The following is a 12,224-nucleotide window of genomic DNA, read 5'->3' on the forward strand; positions in this document are numbered from 1 at the left end:
AGATAAAGGGCTAGTGATTTGGGGCTCAGAACAATTGACAAGAGGTGTGATAAAGTGATGGGTGAAGCCATAATTGGGGGTTGTGAGTTTGATCTGGGAGAAACACACAACTAGCATTCTTCAAAGCAGACAGACAGAGTGTTATATAGTAGCTGATATGTGGAGGTTAAGATCTAAAACAAGAGATAGAGTAACTATGAGGACAGAGAGCTAAGTGTCATCTCAGAGGGTATACATTAGGGAGGTAAGAATCTTTGGTGAGTGTTGGAACACATATTCTATTTTTTGCTATATAGATTTTGGGGGAGTGAGGTATATAATCATTGTATTTTTATTGTGCCCACAGGGTACCTGCAGAACAGGTCATAATACAGTTTGCCAGTTTCTCCCATCTGGTATCCCATGGGTCTTGAATGTAGAGGTGGAAGGATCTCTCCTATGTGTAAAGATGAGAGCAGGGATTAGGATGGCCCATATTTGTTTCATAGTATTTACAGGACCAATATGGGTAACCTCCATAGGTTTCTGGACATTTCTTACAGTAATCTTCCTTTTGGCCATAGAGAAAACAGGCATGGAGTTAAGTCCTGGTGAAGGAGAGATGAATAAGGGAGTTATAGGGAACTGGACTGGCATTTGAAAGCCTTCTATAGAAAAATTCCTGACCCTGTTAGGATGGGTTGCTGGCTAGAGTGGGGGTTGCTTGGACATTAAACATCCATATGCCTTGGGCACTTCCAGATGGGAATGAAACAAGGCCCAATCCAGTGGATTTGAGCATGGTCAACTGTGTGAGGCCTCATGCTTCTGAACCAAAGGTAGTCTCTGTGTCTTCTGGATCTTAAGGGAGCAAGGGCCTGTGGGAACTGAAGTGTAAAATAAAGATTTGTCCCATTGTGCAAAATTTTGGGAGAGAAAAATTTAAGATGTGAGAAGCATATGGGGGGGGGGGGAGTCCTTCAAGTTTAACAGCAATAGAAGTAACAAAGATGACCCGGAAAGGGCCTTTCCATTTCAGGGAAGAAGGGTAGGGGTTGCTGGTGTGGCAGAGAGAGAAGGACCATGTACCAAGTACTAAGAAGGGGTTGGACTGGTCAGATGGCCATGGTAGAGAACTGTCAGTGAATGTCCAGAACATAAAGCACAGGTATGGGAGCAGGAAGCTAAGCAGGTGAGTGGAGAGAGATGATGGCTGAGATAAGAGACTGAGAGTTAGGATCAGTCGCTCATGTATAAGCTCAGACAGAGAAATGGAGAGAGGTGTGAAGGGAGGTAGGGGTAGAAGTTTTCCCAATCTAGGTAAAGTTCTTGTGAAAGCTTAGTAAGGATGTTTTTGAGGGAACAATTGGTTCAATCAACCTTTCCCAAAGACTGGGGATGATATGGGATATGAAAGTGCCAAGGAATCTTAAGATCTTTGGATAAAGTTTGAGATTTTTGAGAAGTAACTCAGGACCATTATGTAATTGGAGGGAGGTTGGCCCTCTGAAGTGAGGGACCCCTAGAAGGGACAGAATTTCATCTTTAGTTGTGAGGACTAAGAGTGATGGGATCAGGTGTTTTCTATCTAGAATAGTGGCCTTGTGAGTTGAAGTAATAGTCCCTAATAAGCAACCTGAGGGGTGGACAACTGAACCTTAGAGGGTGAGACCTTATGTCCTTGCCAGACCAGAAGTTTAGTAGAATAGAGGTGTCAACTTGACTAATTTGTAAGGATGGACTACAGAGGAGAAGATCATCTACATATTATATAAGCTTGGATTCAGGAAGAGACAAACACAGTAAATAAGAGGCCAAAGCTTGGTCAAATAGATGCAGGTTGTCCCAGAACCCCTGCGGTAGTATGGTCCAAGTGAATTGAGTAGAAAGGTGAGTGTGTGGGTTAGTCCAAGTAAAGGAAAATAGATTTTGTGTTTGGGGATCTAGAGGAATGGAAAAAAATGCATCCTTGAAGTCTAAGACAGAGAAATGAAAGGTCTCTGAGGGGGGATGGTTTAGAGGAGAGTCCAGGAGTTGGGTACCACAGAGTTAGTGAGTAAGATATCCTGAACCAAGTGTTTGGTTCTGTTGATTTTTTTAAACCATGAATATGGAAGTGTTAAAGGGGGAAGATGCAGGGCACAATTTTTTTTCTTAAGAAGTTAGAAATAAGAGATTAAGTCTCCTGAGACTTTGCAGAGAGAGTAGGTACTAGGCAGGGTTTTGTAATTGGATAATGAGAGGGGGATGATATTTGGCTAAATGGGTTTTGGGTGTCCCATATTTGATGATCCATCTGGGAGGTTGGCAAGAGAAAAGGTCTGTTGGATTGTGTGGTTTGGAGGAGAAGAAGAGGGGAATTCTCAGCAAGCCTAGGATCAAGTAGATGAGAGGCATGAAGGAAACAGAAGATACCACTTTGGCTAGAAGGTCTCTCCCTAGCAAGGGGATGGGACAACTTGGTACCTGTAGTGGTTTGAATAGGAATTAACTCCAATAGACTTATGTGTTTAAATACTTAGCCATAGTGATTGGCACTATTAGGAGGTATGGACTTGTTGGAGTAGGTATGGTTTTATTGGAGGAGATGTGACACCAGGGGTTGGACTTTGGAGTCTCAGAAACTCAAGCCATGTCCAGTGTGGCATTCTTTTTCTGCTGCTTGAAGATCCAGATATAGAACTCTCATTTTCTTCTCCACATCACGTCTGCCTGCATGCCACCATGCTTCCCATCATGATGATAATGAGCTAAACCTTTGAAACTGTAAGCCATTCCCAGTTAAATATTTTTCTTTGTAAGAGTTGCTATGGTCATGGTGTCTCTTCACAGAAATAAAACCCTAACTAAGACACTACCAGTAGGATGGAGTGGGTAAGAGGAATACCTCTAAAGATGCAGCTGAGTGGTGGGGTTTGGTGAGGTTGGTATGGCTATCCCCTACCCCAACAATAGGGGAATGAGAAGGAAGGGTGAATCCCTAAAACTTTGTCAGGACTGAGTAAGTGGCTCTGGTGTCAAGAAGGTTGCCCTGAGACTGTAATAACTACCCAGGGCTCTCTGTCAGAGATGGTGGTAGTCAGGCTAAGGGAGCAGACCCCTCAGTTGTCCATGGACAGACCTAGGAGGTCAGCTGAAGAGTGGTCTGGGTCTGATTTCCCCACACGATGAGGGACATGGGGACAGTCAACCGCACAGTGGCACCTTGGGTATGGTCAAGGTGGTTTCCAAAGGTTCAGGCAGGCCTGGGCCCAGTGATCCTCTTGACTAAATTTGAAGCAGGGATCCAGAGGATCTTGGGCTTTGGGAGGCAAGACAGCTCAGGCATTTGCTGTGGCTGGCTAGAAGGCCTTACCCAGCATTTGGTATTTTTGGTTTGGGGCTCTTTCATCTCTCCTAATGATACCCCTTGAAGGCCAGAGGTATGATTTCTGCCTGTGGGGTGAGGGACCTCCTTTCTTGATGCTTAAGTTTGGCCCTAATGTCAGGGAAACTTTGAGAGAAATGGATCATGAGAAGTTGTTTTCCAACTGGGGTTTGGTGATTCAGATTGTTACATTATAAGAGAAACTTTGTAAGGCAGTCTAGGAATGTAGATGGGTTTTCATTTTGTCCTAGATGACCTCTTGGATTTTTTCATAATTTACTGCTTTAAGGGCAGCCAAGAGGTGAATTGTAAATTTATCACTAGCTAAAATGCCCCCTCAAGGTGTATTTGTGGTAGTTTGAAGGGGAAGGGTCCCCATAGATTCATGTGTCTGGATGCTTGGTCGCCAAGGAGTGGCACTGTTGGGATATTTGGCCTTGTTGGAGTAGGTATGGCCTTGTTAGAAAAGGTGTGTCACTGGGCATGGTCTTTAAGTTGTAAATGCTCAAGCCTGGCCCATTGTCACTCTCTTTTTTTGCGGCCAGCCAATCCCGAATTACAACTCTAAGCTCCTCCAGCACCATGTCTACCTGCATGCTTCCATGCTTCCTTCCTTGATGATAATGGACTAGACCTATGAACCTGTAAGCCAGCTACATTTGAATGTTTTCCTTATAAGAGTTACTGTGGTCATGGTGTCTCTTCACAGCAATAAAACATTGCTAGGACAGCATTGTAATTCCATTCAGGATCCTTGTCAGGGACTGCTTCAGTCTCAGTCAGGTGGGCAGCATTAATTAATTTTGTGGATTTTGTCTGCATGTGCCTTATCCTGTTTCCAGACTTGTCTGTGCTCCTTGGAGAGAAGGTTGTTGATGAGAATCATGTGAATATCATAGAAGGTGAGGTTATAGAATTACATGATCTATTGGAACTCATTAATGAAAGTAGAGGAATTAGCAGTATAAGACCCAAGTCTCTTTTCTATTTGAGAGAGTTCACTTAATGAGAAAGGGACATATACACTGACCATGTTGTCCAACCTGGAAAAATCCCATAAAGGGAGAACCAGGGCCTGGTTAGACCAGGTAGAGAGAGTTAGAGGTGTCCCATGGTGGAGTGGCAGGAAGTAGTGGGAGGGGGAACCATTAGGTTGAAAGTGGGCACCAGGGAGGGATGATTAGGGCAGCCTGTCACTGGAAATGAGAAGAGGATATTAGGGGAATGGAGGAAGAGAAGGAGTTGTGGGTGGAGGCCAATAAGGGGGAGGTTTGTTAGCAGGGTCAAAAATAGTGGAGGAATTATCTGGTTTGGGCTTCATGTCTAGGAGGGATTGGGTGGAAGAACAGAAAGAACAGAGAAATGGCTTGGAGCAGAGATAGGAGAAGGCGTGGATATAGAGAATCTATTTCCCTGATCACTCACAGTAAATGTAAAAATCCTGAATAATACTGGGATCCAGAGTGCTGTTAGGCAGCTATTTATACTGGTTTTCTAAGGGACATTAAGGTCATTTTTTAAGCAAATAAGTTTGGGGCACTTTAGGTCAGGTAGCAGGTAGAAGTGGTGGAGGTTTCCTAACAGGCATCCCAAGGAGGAATGAGAGGGTATGGATGATGCTGTTCCCATGGATGAGATAGAGATAGAGATCATAGTCTACAGTCCAGGGCATCTACAAGGCTGAGAGAGGACTGAGAGAAGACCACACTTAATGGAAGTCAGGGCTAATAGCCTAAGGATATTTGATACCTGATACCAGAGCTTTCAAAGTGAAGCAAGAAGGCAAAAAAACAGAGCTCAGGAATGAGGTCTCATCCACAGAAAAGGGTCAGTGATGGGGCTGGTGAAAAGGGCTAGCTGTAGCCTTAAAGACAGTGGCTGGTGTATCTTTGCTTCCAAGACTAACAGAGGAGTGCTGGACACTCAATGGTCCCTTCCTTGTACTCAGGGAAATGCTTACACTGACCGAGGGAGAAACTTACCAAATTGTCACTGGTAGTCTGGGTGCTGAGCAATGGGTGAGCTGGAAGGTGAGCTGTAGTGGGTAGAATAGAGATGAAGGCCTGGGCTTCAGTGTGGTTCTGACCCATTGAAGGAGCACAGACAGGCACCAGGAGAGCCTATCTGAGTCACCACCAAGGAAAGTGTTTCCAGTACAAGCAATCTTAGTAATCAGGAGTCAAGGAATACCACAATGTCGTGCCACACAACAAACCTCACACAGGAGATTTATTGGGGAGAAACATCAAATTGTGACTATCTCTGAGCAGAAACAGAGACAGTGACAGGCTGGTAGAGAGGGCAGGCTCTATAGGGTTTTTGGAGCACGTGCAGTGAGTTAGTGGAAAACCATGGTGCAACTGAAGTATTGCGTGGCTGTTATGGGGGTAGGATTTCCAAGTACTGGCTTCAGGGACAGGGTGATTTTCCACTGGCTTGAATCATACAAGAAGACATTTTCAGAGACAATGAATATATGTTGGCTTGATTGTAGCAATGGCTTCAAGGATGTGAACCTACCTCTGAACTGAGAATATTCATTAACATCTGCAGTCATTGGTATGAGTTGTAATACAATCAAGCAACTTAATAGAATATTGAATGTTTAATTTGTCAGATTTAATCATCAACAAAAGACTTAAACAGCAGGTACGCTTCCAGCTGGAAAAATAACATTCTCATGGAAGAAATTGTGACTCTATCCATGTACATACCATCTTTTGGAGGAAGTTAATTTTGATGAGGACAAGGTATTTTGTAAACAGAAAATTATGATTGTCTAAGGGAAAAAAAAACTAACAATGTTGCAATGTTGTGCTGTTAAAGCAAACAAGAATGAAGAACTTATGAAACTGTGTTGCTCTTCTGTCTGAAACCCTGTACTAGAAGTATTTCCTCACCTCTCAGTAAACTTATGTTTATTAAGTTGTATATCCGTGATGTTGTTTGAGACACCTCCTCACTATGTATTCCAGGAGGGTCACAAGCACACAATCCCCCTGCCTCAGATTACTGAGTTCTGGGATCACAAGTATGTACCACTATGCTCAGTTAGATCAATCTTGACCATTTGATTATGAACATTTTCTGTCTTGTTGGTCTGCTTTATTTTTTTTCTGAGCTTTTGTTGGTCTATAATTGTCAGACAAGTTAGAAACATCTTAGAAAAAGTCTTCTTTTGTAGACTGCAGGATGGGGTGTGCAGATGCCAGGGATGCTGTGATCATACAGACAAAAAGAACAAACCAGAAAAAGATGCTGGTTAGAAGGACTCAGGCATGCCATGTGCCATGGTGAACATAACTAAGCCCGTGAAGTAAGAGCTTATTGAGATGGGAAATAATTTAAAGTTTTGTTTTCAGAAAAATTTTTGATGATGAACATGTATTTAATAAGTATTTGTGTGAGAAAAGTTGATGCTGTAAAGGACTGAAATACATTTCTAGGAAGAAAGTTGTAGCTACAAAATCTATTATTCAGTCGAAAAAGAATCTCTATATAGTAGCTGGGCAAATGGAAAGAAAGAAAGAATCATGTTTCTTTCTAGTTTATATACTTTGTTCCTTGTGAATTCTTTGTGTGTATTTCCTACTTCTTTTGGGATACTGATGTAGTGTTATGCTACATTTTTATGTTTCGTAGCTTTTAGGGGTTTTTGGGAGGAGTGGTTGTGTGCACATGTGTGCATACATGTGTGTGCAAGAATTGTCATCAATTTAAATGTTTTGAGTTAGGTAGAGGATAAATGTGTTCAAAGTACATTATACACTTGTATGAATTTTTATGTAACACTATATAATAATACATAGATAAATGAATAAAATCGTTTTGATTCCTCTTTTCTGTGTTCTCATAGTAGCTTCACATTGATGAAAAATTTTCAAGGATGTCTGGGGAACTTTGTTGGATTCCTTTGCCAAGAACAACATCTTCTGACAAACTAATGCAATGCAAACTCATAAATGGACTTAGGAGAAAGACAATAGTGTATGCACAATCATGTGTATCTGTGTGTGCTCACATGGGGTCATGTCTTTGTGTGTGATTTTGTCTAGTACTCTCCAACTTCCCCCCTCCTCTGTACACATTGCTATGCACTTTATCAGTCTTTACTGAACAGATTTCAAATGCATTTCTTTTTATTTTACCCTTTTCTGCCTTTAAAAGTGTTGTCCTCTGCAGATCAAGTCTGATGATTCAGAACACATTTTTAGGTCCTTTCCTTCTACTCTGAATTTGACAGGTCATGAATTTTAAAGATTGTCACTAGTGTGTTCTTACTCTGTTTCTTGATTTCATGTGTCATCTGAATGCATGCATATGTCTAGTGGAAAGCACATGCTCAGTAAGCATTTGGTAAATTAATCTAAGATCTGTATTTGAGACAATGTAAATATATTTTATTATCTTGAAAAAATATGTGTTACCTAAAATTTAGATAAAAATACTGATGGAAATGAAAAGGTAAAGTACACTTAGTACAGTGGTGGGAGTGGGGGCCCCACAAGCTCCCACCCCTAACTGAGGAGCATCTGTGGATGGCTTATGGTTTCTGGGAGAGAAAGTCAGTTTTCTGTAAGTTAGTTGCCTTTGGTAGGTCAACAGCTCTCCAGTAGATGGTCCCACAAACTGGACTCAATGGATTATTTCAAAAAAAGGAAAAAAGACATAAAGTAGGGGACAGGGAGGTGGTATAGATATGATAGAAGTTGAGGGAGGTAACTATGATCAAATATATTGCACGAATTTCTCAAAGAATTAATAAAATCATTTTAATTACTTGAGCACACCTGTTTCTAGTCTCTATTCTGTTTGATTTTTCCGTATATCTATTTTTAAGACAGTACCACATTAATTTTATTCTTGTTGCTTTTTAATATGTTTTCAAATTAACAAATATGACACCTGTACCTTTATTATTTTCCTTGCATTTGGGTTCTTTTGAGGTTCCACATGGATTTTAGGATTTATTTTTGTTCTTGTAGAAAAGTCATAGGAATTGTTTTATATCTATAGACCTGTGTGAGAATGAACACTTACTAAGCATCATAAGCAAAATCAGACAAATGTGACATCATTGAAGTAAAAGCAAACAGTAAAGTGTACAGAATGAACAGCTGTAGTGGGAAATATTTGCACATAATTTTGGTTAAGGGATTAAGAACCAAAATACAATAAGAGTTCCTACAACTCAATGGCAAAAATAAATAAATTTAAATGTGGTCAAGGGCCTTATTAGACATGTCTGCAAACCAGATACCCACATGCTAATATTTACATGAAAAATGGTCAATGTGGTCAACCATCTGCTGTGGGATGGTCTGTATGTCAAATGCTCTGATTGGTCAATAAATAAAACACTGATTGGCCAGTGGCCAGGCAGGAAGTATAGGTGGGACTAGCAGAGAGGAGAACTGAGAGAACAGGAAGGTGGGAGGAGACACTGCCAGCTGCCACCATAACAAGCAGCATGTGAAGATGCTGGTAAGCCACGACCCACGTGGCAAGGTATAGATTTATAGAAATGGATTAATTTAAGCTATAAGAACAGTGAGCAAGAAGCCTGCCACGATCATACAGTTTGTAAGCAATATAAGTCTCTGTGTTTACTTGGCTGGGTCTGAGCGGCTGTGGGACTGGCGAGTGACAGAATTTATCCTGACTGTGGGCAAGGCAGGAAAACTCTAGCTACAACCATCCAAGAAATGTAAATCAGATTCACAGTAAGATTCACCTAACTTTGCTGATATGACTATTAAAAAATGAAGAGACACTGTTTTTGTGGAGAAGTAGAGCCAGAATATTCTTAGCCTCTAACAGGTCCTCATAAAAATCTAGGAAAAGATTATCTAGCAATTTCACAATTATTTCTGAAGCAATGAACAAGATCAGTACATTAATCTTTGCTAATATGTATAAATTCCTTATATAAGACAGAAAATTTTAAAACAGGATAAAATAATCCTAAAAAATTAAATAGGGAGAGACAGGTGAGGCATCTCAGCACGTAAAGATGTCTTCAAACCTGATGATCTGAGTTTGACTCCCAAGTTGCACACTGATTGATTGTCGCAATTTGTCCTCTGACTTCCATGCATGCACCATGGACTCTTCAAAGTATTTTTTCTTATTCACCTGTGTTTTGAGGGTTTTAAAAACCTCCTTTTATGGGTAAAAATATCAGTGTGAGGTTTTCTATACTGGCTACATTCAGTGAATGTTTATTACATACATAGGTGTTAAAAAGTAGAAATCTTTTAAACAGAAGGGAAGTAACAGTCACTCCTATCTAAGCCAACTGAACTATATTTTCTACACAGATAATCAGCCTTATGGTTTATAAAGGGTATAGAGCTCGGTTTGGAGTTCCCGGATGTGTAATCCTACTTTATTAACCCAACATGTCCACTGAGTGTCATGTATCCCAAAGAATGTGCAAGGACTGCAGCATAGGAAAAACATCATATGGCACAATTCTGGTTAGTAACATGACTATCATGACGGAATGGACTCACAGCATGGTTCTGCAGGAAAACACTTCATGAAATATTTAAGACACATTTTAAATGATGGAAATTGTCCAAGTATTAGATTTAGGTACATGATACAAACAATGTGAAAAATGCACAATGAGGGAAAAATGAATCATGTAAGCCGCTTTGGAAATTTACTTAACCCCAACACACATGGGGTGTGGGGAGGGACAAGTATGTCTGTGTGCACATGGACGTGCATGCATATATACTTTCTCCCTCATAAATGAAAGTGGATTTCAAATGAACAATTTCCATCTAGTCAAACATTAAACATGTATCCACATCCTATAAGCAAACTTAAAAGGTAAAGTACTGAGAAAACAAAGATGGGAAGGTGTGACTAAGAGGGTTTCAAGTTTCATATATTAAAAACAATGCAAGATAAGCATGAAAAGTTAGCAAAATGTCTTCTAACATTAGAGAGAAAAGAGCTTTACTAAGTATCTAAAGAATATAAATTGAAACAATAAAATGAAAATTACCTTGTAGCCCCCCAAATTTCCCAAACTTTGAGAGCTTATATAGTATTAACAAAGGAGCCTGCTGTTGTATCTTGTGTCATCTGATGCAGCATTTCTGGAGGGAATTTAGCAACACAGTCGAGGACCTTCGAAAAGGCCAGTCTCAGTGGTGGAGGGAGGAATGACAGTTCTGTACTTCTTTTCAATACCAGAAATTTATGTAGAATCACATTATTTCTCATAAATTTATCACCAAATATTGAAATCAATCAAGTTATCTAATAGCAGAGGTGTATTTACAGGAGTTATGAAATATCTAAATGACTCCTTGATTTATAAAACTGCCTATAACATGATATGAAATAACAAAAAGCAAAATTGAAAATTCTGGGAATATTTCTCTATTTCTTCCAACTAAAATCCTTAAATTTTTTTTATATCTTATTCATGATATGTTTTGGGTGTTTCCCATGCAAGCATGTCCGTTTGTCACATGAAGTATAGCATGAATCTTAAAAGTTCTTATTAATAAAATCAAACCCAAGGCCAGTTATTGGGGTGCACAATATATCAACCACAATTCAGTGCACAATGAGGCCAGAAGGGAGCATCACATTCACTGAAACTAGAGATACAGACATTTGTGAGCTTCCCTGTGAATGCTGGAAATGGAACCCATGTAGATCCTCTGGAAGGGCAGTCAGTGCTCTTAACCTCTGACCTATCTCTCTAGTCTGTGAACATTGACTTTCTGTATTGCAATTTGTTTAACACAAAGGCTGTAAGACTGCATATTCTATCCTCTTGGCCTTAAGGAGGAATTTCATAAGCCAGTCCCTAAGAGTAGGAAAAGGAAAGAGCAGGTGGACTATATGGTAGAAACTCACAGTCCAGGAGAAAAGTCATCCTCACTCCCATTCATCGTCCTCTTCCTTATAGGACAGGCCAAGCCTAGTGTGATCTACCGAAATTAATTTCTTGATATTCTGCTAGGAAAGGAAATGCATAAAACTTGCCCCTTAATGCTAAAAAGCATTAGAGATGATAAGTTTTTTTTTTTTTTTTTGGTTTTTCGAGACAGGGTTTCTCTGTGCAGCTTTGCGCCTTTCCTGGGACTCACTTGGTAGCCCAGGCTGGCCTCGAACTCACAGAGATCCGCCTGGCTCTGCCTCCCGAGTGCTGGGATTAAAGGCGTGCGCCACCACCGCCCGGCTAAGAGATGATAAGTTTTAAACTAATATCAAATAAGAAATAAAGGAATCGTAAAAGCACAGCAGTCTCTTTATTCGTACTAATGAACGAAACATCAAAATAAAACTTCAGGACTGCACTGAGGATGCACTTTTCAAACAACGATTTAAACACAAAGAGAGGCACAAACAGGGTGGGTGTTTTTTCACTCAAGGACACTGCCACAATGTAAGTCACTTTGTTTAATTTTTTTTTTATGATTCATCCAACACTCTGCTTATGCTTTGAGCCTGAAACATGACACTGAATAAAACGACAAAAATACTTGCTGCTGGGGAAATTCTCTAAATAAAAATAAACAGTAATGCAAAGACAGTATATGGTAATCAAGAACATCCTTCATGGTATGAAAAATATGAGGAGAGCCAAAGGGCCAGAGACTCCAGAGGGGGTGTCTGGGGGACAGCGATAGAGTGATGTTGGTTAAAGCTGCTAGGGCAGTCTTAGGAGTAAACAACTAAATAAGTACTTGCAGGGAGGAATACTTAGCAATGGTTATATCTGAGGCAGTACTGAATGCAGAGTGATCAATGGGTACAAAGGGCCTATAGAGAGGGATGTCTGGTATGTTGACGAAAGGTAGACTGCCTCAGTAGCTTGTACTAGGAAAGATTCCTGCTGAAATGAGTG

This window comes from Peromyscus californicus, unplaced genomic scaffold (assembly GCF_007827085.1).
Source record: "Peromyscus californicus insignis strain IS unplaced genomic scaffold, ASM782708v3 Scaffold_6__1_contigs__length_162567912, whole genome shotgun sequence".
NCBI classification, from domain to species: Eukaryota; Metazoa; Chordata; class Mammalia; order Rodentia; family Cricetidae; genus Peromyscus; species Peromyscus californicus.